Genomic DNA, 16,393 nt, shown 5'->3' on the forward strand with positions numbered 1-16,393 from the left:
GCATCCAGATGTTGCCCTACAGACTTCATTTAAGCCAATGAAAACCATTTCACACTTCTTTTCTCCAGAACTCTAAGATGATATGATTGCATTATTTTAAGCCATTAATTTTGTAGTTATTTGTTACAGCAGCAAAAGGGAACTAATATGCCTAGCATTGGTATTTTCTAGTTTAACTCTACAGTTTTATCAGACAATGACCCCACTGAATCATGGCCTTCCCTAAATATATTACTCCAGTAGAGTCTTGAACAAGCAGTCTCCATATCCTTATTTTGGAGGACTTGTCTATCCCTGGAGACTGTATACGATTATTTGTCTTCATGGAGTATATGGAATAAACTGGTTTTGTCTTGGCTTTTAATACACCAAATTGCCACCATTTATACCTCCACACAAGGTGAAACTTATAAAGAGAATCCAAAAGATGATGAATTTTGCCAGGAGTCATATGCCTACCACAAAAATATTTGGATACTTTAGCAAATAATAAAAATCTTTGGTCACTGTAGCAAATTACACTTTCAATGAATTTATAAGTATGTATATGCACATATATGTGTTTACAAAAGCTTATGTATATGATGCTTTTGCCTTTTTAGTGTTTTCATCTTGATCACAGAAGCCTATTTAATAGTATTTAAATTCCTACAGAAAATATTTTATTAACTTGATAAAGTATTAATCTACCATTTTCTGTGTAGAAACTACTGTACTTGGCATAGCAAGGAATTCTATAGTAATTGTGGTCCCTGCTTCAGATGAATAAACCAATGTTGATAAGTCGTGATGGCACAGTCTTGACCGTGAGTACAGATGTAGCACAATCATTTTGACAAAATGACTGAAAACTCTGGCAAATATAGTAGCAGATTAGAAATACCTGATCTTTTGTTTCCAGTGTTCCAATGAAATGTGTATGAAGTTCACAAAAGGATAAAAACTGGAAATACTAATAAAAAAGAAACTTCATGCTTGAATCTTCATTGACCAGACTAGATAGAGATGGATGTATTTAAGGGGACAGTTTTGGAAAAACCAATTTGCATTCTCCATCATCTCAAAGAGAACATTAGAGAGATCCGCCAAGAAAATGCAACAAACTTTCACTCACTCTTTTTTTTGTTGTTGTTGTTAAAGATTTTATTTATTTATTTGAGAGAGAGCATGAGAGCAGAGAAGGTCAGAAGGAGAAGCAGACTCCCCAATGGGGAGTTGGGAGCCTGATGTAGGACTCTATCCAAGGACTCTGGGATCATGACCTGAGCTGAAGACAGATGCTTAACCAACTGAGCCACCCAGCAGCTTAGAGTTGTCTTGGTAACTCATATAAACAGGAAGGGAAAGGGATGTTCATTAGTCAACTAATGAACAGTGTGATATAAAGAGACAGAAGCAGCAAAGTTTTGGACTCAGAGAACTCTCTGGGTATGTTCTTCTCGTGATTGCATTGCATAAAACACAAGGAATGTCTTCATTAGAGGAGGTATACCTCTTAGCTGATGATCTGTCCTTAGTTCAGTAGCCTTTCACAGAAAAATAAATGCTTTTTAATCAAAGAAACTAATCCATAATAATATTTTGACCTAATTAGAAGAACATATTAGAAGACATTTGAGTGCTGTCCTTTTGAAAAGAGGCAAAGACGCAGTACTACATATGTTCTCCAATACAGAAGCAGGGTATCATAATTAGAGAACAGCGTGGAAGGATGGCAGAGATGTAAAGACAATGGCCAAAATACAAAAAGCAATCAAGAAACAATGAAATACGAAAGCAATCAAAATCCATATTGGGATGTATTTAAGAGTAAAATTGCCTCTAGAGTAAACTTTACCAGACTGTGCTAGCATAAAAAATAAGAGGTCAAAAAGAAGAGAATGCTAGGAGCGCCTGGGTGGCTCAGTGGGTTAAAGCTCCTGCCTTCGGCTCAGGTCATGATCCCAGGGTCCTTGGATCGAGCCCCACATCGGGCTCTCTGCTCCGTGGGGAGCCTGCTTCCCCCTCTCTCTCTGCCTGCCTCTCTGCCTACTTGTGATCTCTCTCTGTCAAATTAATTAATTAATTAAAAAAAAAAAGAGAATGCTAAGGAACATGATTAAGTTTCTGGAGTCAAGAGAATGAGTATCCAGTCAAGAAAATAAAGATGATCACAAGGATAGAGCCAGAACAATGGAGACAACAAAAACATAATGATAAAGTGCATTTCTAAGGCCTATATTTTGGCATCCCTGTCCCCATTCAAGCCCCGAAGTACCTCTGTCCTGTATGTCTTCAGCTGTCAATAGAGAGTGTCCTTGATTGCTCTAAATTTTACCTAGGCATAGCCATTTCCCTTCCCCCATTTCTTGTTTCCTTCCTCCCTTCTTCCCTCCCTCCCACACTCCCTCCCTACCTCCCTTCCTTCCTTCTTTCAGTTCATTCATTCACTCATTCCAGATTTTACTTATTTATTTGACAGAGAGAGGGACAGCAAGAGAGGGAACACAGGTAGGGGTGAAGGCAGGGGGAAAATCAGTCTTTCCGCTGAGCAGGGAGCCCAACAAGGGGCTGGATCCCAGGACCCCAGGATCATGACCTGAGCCGAGGGCAATTACTTAACAACTAAGCCACCTAGATGCCCCCCCTTTCTTTTTTTTTTTTTCTTATCTATCTATCTATCTATCTTGGCATAGCCTTTTCCTTAACCAAAAGAAAATGAAAGAAACATAATCCTTTTCATTCTGAAATGAATTCTTTTATTCTGGCAGTTGGTCGTATCCTTATGCTTACCACTCAGCACATGTCATACTCTTTCTAAAACAGATGTCACTTTGATTTTCTGTGCTGCTGTATGTGATCTTTCTTTCATACCATGTCTACCTCCAATAAAACACCCCCTGCTAAAGATATCAACCTGCTTCATGGCTACTATTAATATGTAGCAGGTGTTACATATTAAACTGAAATATTTAAGCAGCTGCTTTCTAACCAATATGTTCTGGGGGTAACATTACTGGTAATTTTTTTTAATAGATAATTATTATTAAGTGGAAATTTAAAAGAGGAGGACAATTAGGTGATTAAAGAACTTTTCTCTGTGTGTCTTAATTACATTCCAGTATTTTCTTTATCTCTGGCAATATCTGTATTTGTAAATCACTTTTTTTTTAAGATTTTATTTTTAAGTATTCGCTCCACCAAATGTGGGGTTTGTACTTATAACCCCCAGATCAAGAGTTGTGTGTTCTACCCACTGAGCCAGAAAGGTGCCCCTATATTTGAATTTAGATAGCAGAATACAGTGACATTCTACTTTTATTGTTTCTGACATTTATATTATATTATTTGGCATACTAAAAAAAGAAAGGAAAAGAAAATGAATGCTCTGTGTAAGGTCAGTAGTTGACACTTTTGTCATTTGGACAACAATATGTTTGCATTGCTAATTACAATTAACATAGTCATTACACGTTGGTTTCTCCAGTTTCCTGTAGACAAAAAAGCACACTCTACTGATGTATTTAAATTTCTGAAAATAGTTTATCAAGTTTCACATTTCATTTTCTTAAATACAGGGCCACCCTCTTCCATCCTAAGTTATTTTTTTTTCCTTAACTCCTATGAAAATAGAAATGATTAATGAACACTGAATTATGTATACCCCTTGTAAAATAATAAGGCCATTTGTTTATCATACTTTGAATATGGTATTTAAGAATAAGTCTCTATAGTTTTTGAGTTTCAGAAAAGATTTGGATTGATTTCTCTAATACCCAATGTGTAAGTATAATATTTGCTTTTTCTAACAGAGAAATAATTGGTTTATGCATTTTTTTTAAAGATTTTATTTATTTATTTATTTGACAGAGAGATCACAAGTAGACGGAGAGGCAGGCAGAGAGAGAGAGAGAGAGGGAAGCAGGCTCCCCGCTGAGCAGAGAGCCCGATGCGGGACTCGATCCCAGGACCCTGAGATCATGACCTGAGCCGAAGGCAGCGGCTTAACCCACCGAGCCACCCAGGCGCACTGGTTTATGCATTTAATGTACCCAAAAGTTAGATTGAAAATTAGCTGCAGCAATGAATACCTAGTTTACATATTATGTGATCAGAGCTGAAAGATGGAGGCAAAATCTAGGGCTCCAGCCCAGAACAATATTTTCTCCTTGTTCCTTCTCTTTAACCATATGAGTTCTAGGTATCTTCCCACAATCATCTCAGGAAAGCAATAATGTTGTGTTAGTAATATTCAATCAATATTTCTCTAAGTATATTTCAGTTTTCTGTTGACGTTCTTCCTTCTGGTGATCTCTAGTCTGCCCGCATTGGTACCAGCTTATTTAAGGTAAAATAACAAGCAATTCAGGGTAAAGATGGTAATACCCAGCCCAAGTTAAGAGGACCTGGGAAGAGCATTTGTCATTACGTGGGAAATGATATTACGGCTACTCACTTTCCAGGTTCCTACAAATAAGCAATTAGCGGTGTCATTCGAGTCTTTCCCATCGCAGGTGATGAGCAGAGCATTTCCATGGCGGCCTGTCCCTCTGGAGACTGTTAAACGCACCTGGAAAAGAGACTGCTCTGAATATCAGTTTCTAACACTGGTGGCACGAGAGCCACTAGCAATGGCCAGACTTAACTTTACAGCTTGACTAACAAGTCAAAGAAACCACTCTAGTGTATTAAGTTTCCAGAGGTTTTCAGTATGCTTCTTTTTTTTTTTTTCAGATGTAGTGTTTAATAGCTTATCAGTTGCATATAACACCTAATGCTCATCACATTATGTGCCCTCCTTAATACCGATCACCGAATTACCCTTCTCCCCACCCTCTTCCCCCCGAGACCCTCGGTTTTCTTCCTGGGGTTCATAGTCTTTCATGGTTCATCCCCCTCTCTGATTCAGTATGCTTTTCTTACAAGCCCTGCTTTTTGTAGATAGTGTTTGAAATGTATTTCCAAATGTAAACTCAAAACTATTTTGAAAAATGAAACAAGTAGAATCTTAACTGGAAGCTTGTAGCACCAAGTCAGCTTTTGGTATGAATAAGGACAAAAAATGCTTTCATGTGGAAATGAAGGCAACTGATAGCCAGTTTTCAAAATGACTCTGGCTAGATTGATTTCACAGTGACAGGGAAGTCTCCCAAGCAGCTGAGGCTTCAGAAGGAGAGTGATTTCTTTTTGCTTTCAGGAAAGTAAACTGCATTCAAAGGGCAACTCAATTGTTTCTATATTTACAGTCCCTTGTGTGGAGACATTGTCTTTGGTCTTTAACTCCTACAGACATCGCTCTAAGGCAATGAAGGAAGTCAGGAGCCGCATCCTGCTCACACTGGCAAACAAAGCAATCAGAGAAAAAGGTGCTGGGTACGCGTTACAGTGACCCGAAGCACTAGCTCTCCATCTCTTTTCTCATGTAAATAGTCTTTCGCTTAGTTATACACATCCTCTTTAACTACGGAGTCAAGCAGATACAGTTTCTTTCGGCAACCACTCCTGTTGCTCTTGAGAACCTAATATGGGAATGATGAGAATTAATACTGCCTCCTGGAGATAATTGTGTTGGATTTTTGTCAATGACTTAGTTCTGTTGTTTCCAGCATTGGTCTGCTACTGCTCTTTTCTCGTATTTATTCTTTGACTTATTCTTTCAGCAGTTGTAAAAATGATAGCGTATTAGCCACAAATAACTTTAAATCACATACAAAACTGGTAGAAACTTCTAAGTCATGTTGGGAAGGATAAGAGTTGTTAATTAGCCACACATAACTGTAAATGGTATACAGAACTGGTAGAACTTCTAAGTTATGTTGAGAAAGATAAGAGTTGTTAATTTTTTATATTCAAAAATTTAAATGCCAACAAATCGCTTTATCTAATTTTTCAGTAAAACATCATCAGAATTTTTAGCCTTTTTTTGGTCCCACACTGAGAGGACTTAATACTATAGGATTGATTGTAACAAAAATGTCTCAAAAGAAAGTTGGGACAGATTCATAAGCTGACACCAGAAGACAGATAACACTGTGAGAAAATATACAATTAATTTTTTGTTCTCTAGGAAAAAGGTAATTTTGTTTACTCTACAAACAATAACAATAATAATTGTCTACAAATTTGTGTATCAAAATTGTAAGAGTTGAGCAGAAAAGAACCAATATTAGAGAGGGTACAAAGGAAAAAAGGCTCAAATAAAATTAAAATGATACATTTTTTTCAATATGCATCAGTAGCCATTAAAGCCTGACCCAACTGGAAATGTTATATATCTCCTAGTGTGTGGTGGTTAAACAAGGACACACGTATGTAAAAATTCATTGAGCCATGAATTTAAGATACAAGCACTTCACTATGTTTGTAGTATCTCAAGGGGAAAAAGGTTGTTAAAAAAAAAAAATCACCCAGCATTGCACCACTTAGGAATATATGCTCAATAAAAAACTAAAGATAGAAACCAAGTAATTTATATAAAAAAGATGGTTTTGTCCATGACATGTATAATGGCAAACTATTAGAAACATCTCAGATGCCATTATGAAGTTAATTAATTTTTATTTATCTGTATAATGGAATACTGTAGAGCTGAATTTATTAATGTTATTTTAGAGAAGAGTATTTAATGATATTTTCACAGAATATTAATCAAATCAATTTACAAAAATATATATAGCATATAATCTAAAATTTTTAAATTAATTTTAAATTTTAAATTAAATTTAAAATTAAATTTTAATTTAAATTAAATTTAAAATTAAATTTTAAATTAATTTAAAATTAAATTTTTAATCCAAATTGATAAATATGTTAGGAAGAAGCAGACAAATTTCCTAGATGATCTACATGGACTTTTAATAATGCAATAACTTTGGTGAGATTACAGGCAGTTGTTTTCTTCTTTGGCCTTCTGTGTGTTTTCCCGGTAAACTAAAAATAATGATTCTGGTAGGAAAGTATAAAATGAATATCACAAATATGTTAGAAGACATCATTATTGCCTCCTGTGTTGCTAGAAGAATTGCATTTCTGGCCCCGCCACTTCCGTCTGTGGGGTTAGCTCCTTCCCAGTGTATCTGGGTACCTGCCCTTCTCCATCTGGTCCAAGTGTGAGTAAAATAGTACTTTCGGGTGAGATACAGGAAAGTCGTTATAAAGTAAATATGGAAAAAAAGTTCTTTTTTTTGAAAAAAATTTCAAAAAAAAATTTTAATATGTTTGACAATATTGTAGAAATATGTCCAATTCGTAAGATCATCAAAATAGTTTTATATCATCATCATTCTGTTTACATCTCCGAGTAATAATTTAGATATGCAAGACTGGCATGGAAGAGTAAACCAACTTGAATACTGGCTCCCACCTGATGGGATTTGGGGGTCCCCCTCTGATCGAGAAGCACCCCACTTGGGCACCATAGTAGACATAATTCCTAAGATATCCATACTTAAAATAAAACTATATGGACTAAACTCACAAGTTAAAAGATTTAGAGTTTGGATTTTAAAAGTTCCAGACATGGGTTCTTGTTTACAGGAAGACACTAAAACCTAAGTGTACTAAAAAGTTGAATGTAAATAGACACATTAGGAAAACACCAAAATAAAGCATTATGATGTGTTAAAGCCAGCTTAAAATAAACTACAAAACTGGAAGAGTGGAAGGGCTTATTACCTAATGATACATTCTTTTAACTAAAAGGATGTAGCAATGAAAATATAAGGCAAAAGTTAATAGAACTATAGCAGGAAATTCCTAAAAGATTGTAATTAAAACGTTTTCCTTAACAATTATTGACAGGTAGGCAAAGAACAGAATATCTCAAAAATATAGTCAACAAGGGTGAACCTCTAGAGTTCTCCTTCTAGTGATTTTTTAGATATATGTTTTTCCTAATTCAAAAAATTTAAAAAATTGATCAGTACTAGGCCACAAAACCCTCAAATTTCAATACGTATGTTATACAGGATGTAATTTTATGAGTCCGAAGTTAATCATGAACAGAAAAATAGCTTTGCTTTTTCAGCTCTCAGAACTCAAGAAAAATGCAATGCAGTAATAACCATCAGAGTCAAATGCCTTATTTTTGCTTGCTCTGTTTGTTTTGTTGCTGTTTATTATCACATTTTTCATAAATGAGAATTTTCATCTCTCCTTCTATTTGGGTATTCCTTGCTTTGTTACTTTACTACCCATTAACCCTCCCGAAGTCTCCCCCTTAAGTCTCAAATTGCTTTTCATTTTTAAATGGTAGGATAAGCCCTTAGGAGTTTATATTATCATTAAGATGGTCCCACTAGGTTTTGTGTTTAAAACCTCTGAGTTTGGCTTTTCTGTGTCTTTAACATTAAAACAAAGCCAAAGGGGGGGAAAAATCAAAACAAAGTAAAAACTTGAGTTAAAGCAGTTACTTAAGAAAGTTAAGTAACTATAAATAGAACATCAGTGGATATTTATAATTGAAACCAATAATAGGGAAATTGGAAAGTTTACAAAAATACAGATTTAAAATCAATTCACAATTTTAAGCTTGAATTCTGCAAAGGTTGACTAAAAAAAAAAGTTTGTGTGAATGTGATATATGATTTCCATGATAAATGCTAGCATGGATTGCATGATTTAGTCCACAAAATAAGTTTCTTTCATTTTACAAGATCGAGTTTCTAGACGCAACTGCAGAGGAGTGATTAGCACTGCTTTGCCTCACTGGAATTACCCAAATACTCTTCTTATCCTTTGTTCCCAACAGTCTTTACTCTACTTATTCATTGCCAGCTGGAAGGTAAATGGGTCTATAGAAACTACTCTTAGAAGTAAATGGGAATTCATTGAGGGACACTGAGCTTTTCTGGCTGGTAATTTGCTTGATTAGTTGCATATAGCATATGTGTTCATGTTATTCTTAGATTTCTCTTGTGCATACTTTCAGATCATGTGTCCTTTTTTTCCATATGTTTCTTATCCTTATCCTTTCTTCTGCTTGGAAGGGAAAGGTTGCCTATGACAACTGAAGTTATGTTTTTAGTTCATTTATGTTATTTGCTTGAACATTCTTTTTTTCTTCCAGAATGAGGTGGAATCTGACCAAAATATATTCCTGCATCAGCGAAATGTCATCCTTACTTCTGTCCATTAAAAATTGTGGTTCGCTTTTTAAGAATCATTGCCAGAGGCCAAAAAAAATTTAAACTAGAATAATCTACTTTGTTTCAATCCAAAATCTCAAGATTGTTACTTTTCTAAATATATATTAAAAATGCTTGGGGTGTGTGTGTGTGTGTGTGTGTGTGCACGTGCGCGCGCACACACACACACACACACACACACAGAGCATAGGCCCTAATCTGTGAGCACATATGCATTACAAGAAAAAAAAATATATATATATAAATAGTTATATGTTATACATCATAAATTATATATTTACAAGAAAAAATTTCAAAGTCAGCCCTATTTTTGAAATTAAGACTATCTCAGAAAAACAGGATATACATGTTCACAAACAGCTCTTGTAATTTAAACCTGCTTTAGCTTTTCTGTTTTCTTAGCTCAGTTTTTCATAACGAGACTAGATAACCACTTGAAATTTAGGGCACATGGTTTCAAATTCATTTTATTTTGTCTATGTTTAATACTAATAATATCCTCCATCAAAATAAAATCCTACAGAGTCAATGTGGAACTTTAAGAAAACGTGTATAATCCAGGGTTGCATGTGGTAACATATGTAGACCTTTGTGCTAGTTGTTAAGCCATTTTTCTGCTTCCACTCCTGCCTCCTGTGCTCTGCTTTGTGAAGCTGAGGTTGGCGTTCTGTGGACCGCATTTCCTTTGCACCAGTAGGGGGTGGTAGAGAGACAGTGGTAGGCTGGGAAAGGAGGGAACAATATGTTCCTGTTTGCCTTTTGTCCTGTCAGGGTCACCCAGCAATTCTCTCTTCCCGGCCAGTGGCAAGTTGACGGTTGAGCCAACACTTTGAGAATCCTCTTCAGCAGGCTTCCTAAGGCACATCAGCACCCGCTGGCTGCCTCGCCCTCCTCTTGGGTTTCAATCCCAGCTCCATGGGCCTCTTCTCTAAGCTTCGGAGGCACCAACACCGGCCCAGTGGGGCGACCACCTCAGAGATCTTAGTCTCAGCTCCTGCAGTTTTCTAAGTTTTCAATCTCTTCTCCCTCCTCTCCAGATCTAGCAATAGCTGCAGGTAATTCCTTCTTGAAGTTATTATTTCTGTGCTACCCTACTGTTTCCTTTATTGCCATTTCTCTTCTTCAATATCTAGTTAATAACTCTTGAAATTAAATTATCCCTAGCGAAATGAACGGTATACTTTCTGTTCCTTTACCCAGCACTGACATAATGCATTTTGTTCTCATATAGGCTCAGAACCTGTATCATTTACTGAGGTGTAGATATTGTAACACCTACGTAGAACACATACATGTAATCCAGATAACACCTACATATGACATCCGAGTGTCAGCAAGCATTGTATGTATTTTAGGGGAATGAGCTTTTTGACAGAGGCTCTGAGACACATAATTTGGAAGTTAGTTATAGTATATCTTTTAAGAGTATTAGTTATAATTGAAAAGGGTATTGCTCTAATCAAATCAACTCATTAGTGGAACCTGTTAGATATATTTAGATATGTATGTCATCAGAAATAAAAGTCACATTACAATATACAATTGAAAAACCTACAAATTCTGTTATATTTTGGCCATAAACACTGAGAAAGATTAGTGATTTATATAATATTAATTCTTTTTTCTCCTTTTAGCAACCAAAGCACATAAACAAGATTAAGTTACAGTGATACAAAAATAACACGGAAATTAGGATGCCTACCATCAAACTTAATTTTTGAAATCTTTTTAAAGAGCAGTCTACACAATAAGAAAAAAGTCAATTAAAGTTAAAATTATACCATTTTCAGGGACACATTAACTATTGGAATTTTCAACCATACAGTATTGATAAAATTGAAGAAATACATTGACTTAGCCCAGTGTATGTTTAATTTGCAAGGCATGTACCCAGCCCTCACCATGAACATGTCTTTGTGTTTAGCCACCCCAAATCACGAGGTGTTGGTAATTCATCAACTGTCTAGTCTCTGACCATGCCACCTGTCTAGTCTCTGACCATGCCACCAACTTCAGGCTCTGTAAAATCAACACTGTGAATAGAAACTCAACATACTTTACATCATCAGTTCAGCCAGCGTTAGTAGCAGTGGAAAAAGCAACATGGAACCAGGGACAAAATGGGAATGTGTAGAAGTGGCTGATCGTTGCCTTATCCTTACAAACAGAACCTACGATGACAGAGTTCTCAGTCGTAGGACTATTTCCCAGATACACTTGAAGCTAGTTTTAACAATGTATCTAATTTCAGTTAATGAAGTGTAATCAAAAGTGTTTTGTGGTACTTCCAGGATGTTTAATTAGGAGGCAGTAGGTGGAAATTACACTTCTGGGTAAGATAGATTAGATAGCAATGGAACAGCACTTTTGCGGAAAATAACTATAAAATCTGGATAAAATACAGAAGGAAAATGTTTAATGGCAGTCAAGAGACAAAAAAGAACTGGGGAAAGGGAGCTGAAGAAAAACTGTCAGGAGTTCAGCTGAGTTGGAGAGAAGCTGAGCCGTCAGGTGTTGAATAGCTGATTAGAGCAACAAGCCAAAAATGAGAGAGTTAAACCTTAGTCACTTACTGAGAGGGTAAGAGGCGAAAACCAATGAAAATTTTGACTCCTTGATTCCATTTTCCTCCATGGAATGGTGCACCCTTTGAAAGTCAGGTGGATCAGTGCCAATGTGGGGGTTATCTCACAGGTGAAGGAGCCCTGAACAAAAGGCTCCCAAGTTTATGGACCATGGCGGTTGGGGTGAGGTAAGGGAAAAGCACCAGGAGCAGAAAAGTACTGGGGTGGTGAGTCATAGTGGGGGAAAGTGTGTTGGTTTCCCACTCCTCCCCTCATAAGGAGAGCTTGGCACAAATATCTGAAGGGGATCTTGGCCCAAGGCCCAAGATTAAAAGATCTAAACATGAAGGCTCTGGGGTAGGTATTTAAATATGTGAGGAAACACCCAGGCAGAGGGGCCTGAGTCCTTGACAGTAATTCCCTTCAGAGACTTTCAATGCATGGGCTGTGCCCCGAATTTGGTGTGAGGAGGGTAGCTTTCCTCTTTGAGGTCTGTCAGGGAAAGCCTTTGCAGTTGCCTATGACCAGGCCTGAGGAAGCGCATGGAGGGTTTTAATCAGGAGCCAGAATCTTGAGAGGTGAAATAACTTTTGCATCGGCTTTTACTCTGGGGTGAGTTGATGAGGCAGGTGCAGTGCGGAATCTGAGCTCTGAGCCACAGAGGAAGCTGCTGGAGGATAGAGGCACCAACAGAGTCATGGTCGAATTTGGCAGCCCCAAGCATGTGGTTAATTTTCCCCTGAAAATATTTGCCAAATCCTGGGCTATATGGGACAGAAGATTTAAAAGTTGTATGAAAAGCATGACAGGGCTATCGACAGACTCCTAAGACAATGATTACAGTTTAGGACCTGAAACTGGAAGGGGGCCACAGAGAGGGCCCTGACCTCTTGGCTGAGTCCAGGTTATACTAGAAGTATGGTAAGCATTAATGGGGCTACAATGCAGCCATGACTGGCAACAGTTCCTGTTAAGCCCCCATTGTTCTCGCATAGCAGGAGAAAGGTAAATACTATCTAGTGGAATGAATCAGGCCGTAAGCAAGCCTCTGCAATCTTTTACTACAGAATAATTAGTTATTAATAAAAACTGGTAGACTGCAAGACCAATGTCAAGATCAAAAATAAAATAAATAAAATAGAAGCAAGTTCACACATAATTGAAAAACCATTACCGCCTGACAAGGACCTCAGAATAATTATGAATAGTATATTATGATACTAGAAACAGATGAAAAGATGGAGATTCTGGTGGAGAATCGCCATCTCTAAAGGGAAAGAAACAGACTCCTAGAAGTGAAGATTACTTATCAAAATGTTGTTCTGTTTTAAATAAACAGTCTTTGAATAATGAAGGTTGGGAGAGACAGGATTACTGAAATTGACACGTTAGTACAAAATTTAATAATGAAGTACAGAGAGAAAAAAAGAACATTAAAAATAGTACAGTGGTAGGAGATTTGTGAGACAGGAAAGGTCTAATATACATGCAATGGGAGTCCCTAAAGGAGAGAAGTTAAAAATAAGGCAGAAGCAATATTTTAAGAGAATTCTACAGAACATTGAACAGCAGATTAAGAAAGTTCTGCAACACAGGCAAGATAAATGCAGAGAATACCCCAAATCCTAATAATAATAATAAAAAAGAAACTACAGAGGAACAAAGATGGTGAAAATGGTTAAGCAATCTGAGGGAAAGAAACTTTTCCTTCAAAGGAACAAGACCCACAGCTGGCTTCTCAAGAGGAACGACAGAAATTGTAAGCTAACAGAATTATATAGGATGCAGAAAGATAACTACCAATCCAGAACTCATTAATCAGCAAAAGATCCTTCAAAAACAAAGTGAATGCATGTTTTTCAGAGGATTTACTGAGATCATTAAAAGAAACACTGAATGGTGTTCAGGTGGAAGAAAATGTATCCTTGCAGGGAAAATAGTAATGCAGTAAAAATGAAATACATCCTGGGATGCCTAGGGGGCTCATTTGGTTAATTGTCTGCCTTGGCTCAGGTCATGATCCCGGGGTCCTGGGATGGAGCCCTCTGTCAGTCTTCCTGCCCAGCGGAGAGGCAGCTTCTCCCTCTCCTTTTGCAGCTCCCCCTGCTTGTTCTCTCTTTTCATAAATACATAAAATATTACAAAATATACATCTTAAAAATATACAGGAAAGTATAAGGGAATATTGACTGTAAACAAAACAGTAGTGGTGGTGTCTTGCTGATTTAAGTAACAAATCAGTGTTAAAATGCTTGACACCTGTCTGATGAACTACCCAGGGAGGGTCCATGAAAGTGTCGTTGTGCATTGCTGCTGTAACTTAAAGGGAAACTTTCATACTATCCGGAGCCCTGGATGTCCTGCAAGTGAAGCAGGAGGATGTCCTCAAATTCCTTACAGCACGAACTTACTCAGGTGGCACCGACCTTGACTTCCAATTGGAACAGTACATCTACAAAAGGAAAAGGGATGGCATCTACATCCTAAATCTGAAAAGATTTATGCAAGCTTCTGCTGGCAACTCGTGCCATTGTTGCCCTTGAAAACCTGGCCGATGTCAATGTCATGCCATCCAGGAGTCCTGGCCGGTGAGCTGTGCTGAAGTTGCTGGTGCTACTGGAACCACGCCCATCGCCGGCTGCCCTGCTCCTGGAACCTTCCCTGACCAGATCCAGGCGGCCTTCCTGGAGCCAAGACTTCTGGGGGTTCTCAATCTCAAGGCTGACCACCAGCCTCTCACAGAGGTGCTTTAACCTCTGCCTACCAACACTCTGTGCAGACTCTCCTCTGCACCATGTGGACGTTGCCATCCTTTGCAACAACGAGGAAATTCACTCTGGGGATGATGCCATAGAAGACGACCCGGGATGTTCCGCGCATGCGTGGCACTGTTTTCCCGCGAACCCCCATGGGAAATCATGCCCGGATTTCTACTTCTGCAGAGATCCTGAAGACATCGGAAAGGAAGCGCAAGGCTGTTGTCTTGTGGTTGGTCACAGCCAACGAGGAATTTCAGAGTGAATGGACTGCTCTGGCTCCTGAATTCACCGCTGTCCAACCTGAAGTTGCAGCCTGGTCTGAAGGCGCGCGGGTGCCCTCTGTGTTGTGGTCAGCAGTTCCCTACTGAGGACTGGAGCGCTCGGGTCTGCGGCTCCCACTGCTCGGGCCCCCGGATGGGTAGGAACAACCACTGAGGGATCTTAACTGCTCTTCCACAAAGGCAAACAAAGTGGAAATAAGGCTGAATGAGAAGTAAACACTTTCTAAAAAAGTAACAATAAAATAAAATACATTACAACGATTTTACCAAAGTTGAGAGGGGGTAAATTGAATTAAAATGTCTTTAGGTTCAAGTATAATTAGGAAGAGTGGTAAAAGCCATGATTTTTTTTTTTTGGATTGTAATATGTCAAAATTATATGTAATTATGGTTATTACTAAAAGAGTGGTAAAAGTAAGTTTAACAATTTAATAGAACAAAATGGAATAATGAAATATTTTATCAGGAAAGAGGCAAGAAAGAAAAGGGAACATAAAACAGACTGATTAAATTAAAAACAGTGTGGTAGAATAGATATGAATTAAGTATGTCAGTGTCAGTAATTATATTAAAAATTAATTAAATTCTCCAATTAAAAGACTAAGTGGCCAAGGAATACAAAGCCATGTGTTGTATGCTGGGTCACCGTGTGAAGGGACCACATTTTTGGAGCTTTGTTGATGACAGGGAGTCAGGTCACAGCCGCATCTGTTTCCATGAGGGAAGGAGACACCCAGAGTCAATGGAAAAAGTCTGGGCAAGGTTCACAACAGGGAAAGGAAGCAGTGAGACTGTGGGTGAGGGCTTCTGGGCTATTGAGTGTACTGTCGTTGCTTCCACATCTGCACCTAATGTGCAGTGGGTTTGCTGCTCTGTTCTACACGTGTCAGAGGGGATTCCTTTGATCAGAGTGTTGCATGTACACAAGTGTCAGTGAGACATTCCCTTGTCATTTACCGCCCGTGAGAGTATCAGAGCACAATGCCGGTGGCTGTACTCTGCTTTTAAAGTCTTACATACACTGACAGCTGTCCTGCTGGTTGGCAGATCAGAAGCCTCTGTCACAATAACACTGACTTTGGAGATACCACAACTTTGCTCACAGGCAGGGTTGATAAACTCCGAAAAGCTCACCTGCTTGCTCTATGAATAGAGTTTCTTGGGACTGTGTGGCTGGATCTGCCACATTCAGTTCCTCTGGAAGTCAGGGAAACACTGTTTCTTGTTTGTTTGTTTTCCGCCTTCCACCACCAAAAGGAAAGCCTTAAAACTGACCCGACTCTGAGTCCTGTAGGGTTTGTATCCCCCTGGGGCACTCCATGTGGCCATTTCTGCTGGGTAGCAGGGAAATCATCCCCCTGTGAACAGGTTCCAAACCAACAGGCTTGGAAGCTATTCAGCCAGCTGAAGTTCTCTACCTTCGGGACATCACAATTTTCATGATTCCTTAGAGCTATAAATCTTCGAGATTAATGATTTTGCTGATTTTAGCCTCTGGCAAAGAGAAGCAACTCCTTTGAGTTTAGAACTTGCACCCTCCCTGACGCAGTTGCCAGGTACACTCCTCTGGAAAAGCAGAGATTAGTTTTTTACTTGGCTCTTGTCAAAATTGAGTATCTGATCTAGGGAGGCTCTGTTACGCTTTTTCTGACATTTGGGGGTGG

General features: G+C 38.3%; 1 pseudogene; it reads left to right on the plus strand.

Moving 5' to 3' along the window:
* The first annotated feature begins 11,860 nt into the window (after positions 1-11,860).
* LOC111144406 lies at positions 11,861-14,893 on the plus strand (annotated as a pseudogene).
* Positions 14,894-16,393: the final 1,500 nt, after the last annotated feature.

Source organism: Enhydra lutris, unplaced genomic scaffold, assembly GCF_002288905.1.
Source record: "Enhydra lutris kenyoni isolate GAN:26980312 unplaced genomic scaffold, ASM228890v2 scaffoldscaffold11, whole genome shotgun sequence".
NCBI lineage: Eukaryota > Metazoa > Chordata > Mammalia > Carnivora > Mustelidae > Enhydra > Enhydra lutris.